This window comes from Eschrichtius robustus, chromosome 13 (assembly GCF_028021215.1).
Source record: "Eschrichtius robustus isolate mEscRob2 chromosome 13, mEscRob2.pri, whole genome shotgun sequence".
Taxonomy (NCBI): Eukaryota; Metazoa; Chordata; class Mammalia; order Artiodactyla; family Eschrichtiidae; genus Eschrichtius; species Eschrichtius robustus.
In genome coordinates, this window is record NC_090836.1 from 47218089 (window position 1) to 47219138 (window position 1050).

Genomic DNA, 1050 nt, shown 5'->3' on the forward strand with positions numbered 1-1050 from the left:
AAAATTCAATCAATTGAAACTAATTCAGAAAGTATTCAGGTGTTAGGCAGTGCCCTCCATGGTCGGGGGCAGGGTAGGATCTGTCTCTTGCTTCAACTGTGTTTGAATGGAACAGACCCAGGGATGCCCCTTCCTCCAGCCTCCAACTACCCTCCAAAATTTTTTTCCAGTCCCAACCTTCAGAACCAACCACTCAGCTATCCTCAGCCTCCAGGACCAGCCAACACAATTTTTTGAGCTTAGCTCCTTATTGCTGATCAATCATGAGCTCCCAGATTTGTCAGAATTATTCCATTGAGATGGAGGCTGACATTCACAGCCTAGTCAAATGCATCGGTGGGCCTCCTACACCTATCTCTCCCTGGGCTTCTATTTCGATCAAGAGGATGTAGCTCTGGAGGGCGCTAGCCCGGGAGAAGCACTGCGAGGGCGCAAAAATGCAAAACCAGCCCTGCGGCTGCATCCTCTTGCAGGATGTGCAGAAACCATCTCAAAAACCCAGGATGCTATGGAAGCTGACATTCTCATGGAGAAGAATATGAACCAGGCCCTTTTGGATCTGCATACCCTGGGTTCTGTCCACACAGACCCCCACCTCTGTGACTTCCTGGAGAGCCACAGCCTAGATGAGCAGAAGAAACTCATCAAGAAGATGGGCGACACCTGACCACCTGATTAACCTCCACAAGTGGGCTGGTCCCCAGGCTGGCTGGGTGATTATCTCTTCGAAAGACTCACCATCAAGCATGACTATGAGCCTCTGGAGCCCAGTGGCCTTTGAGGAGCCCCTCTGGTATCAGGGCTTCTGTCTGAAGCCTCTCTCTGCAGCCACTAGGCAGCTTTTTAACCATCCTGGAGCTCTCTCCCAAGCCTTGGACCAAATGGAAACAATAAAGCTTTTTGCAGAAAAAAAAAAAGTATATAGACGTTAGAATTAGTAGACAAGGATATTAAAACACTTATAACTTTATTCCATATGTTCAAGAAGCTAGAGAGAATTCTGGGAAGATGGTGGAGTAGGAAGGAACAGAGATCTGTCTCTCCTCCTAG

At 48.3% G+C, this 1050-nt stretch overlaps 1 pseudogene; it reads left to right on the plus strand.

The window, feature by feature from the left end:
- Positions 1 to 263: 263 nt before the first annotated feature.
- On the plus strand, positions 264 to 781 carry LOC137775814 (ferritin light chain pseudogene; annotated as a pseudogene).
- Positions 782 to 1050: the final 269 nt, after the last annotated feature.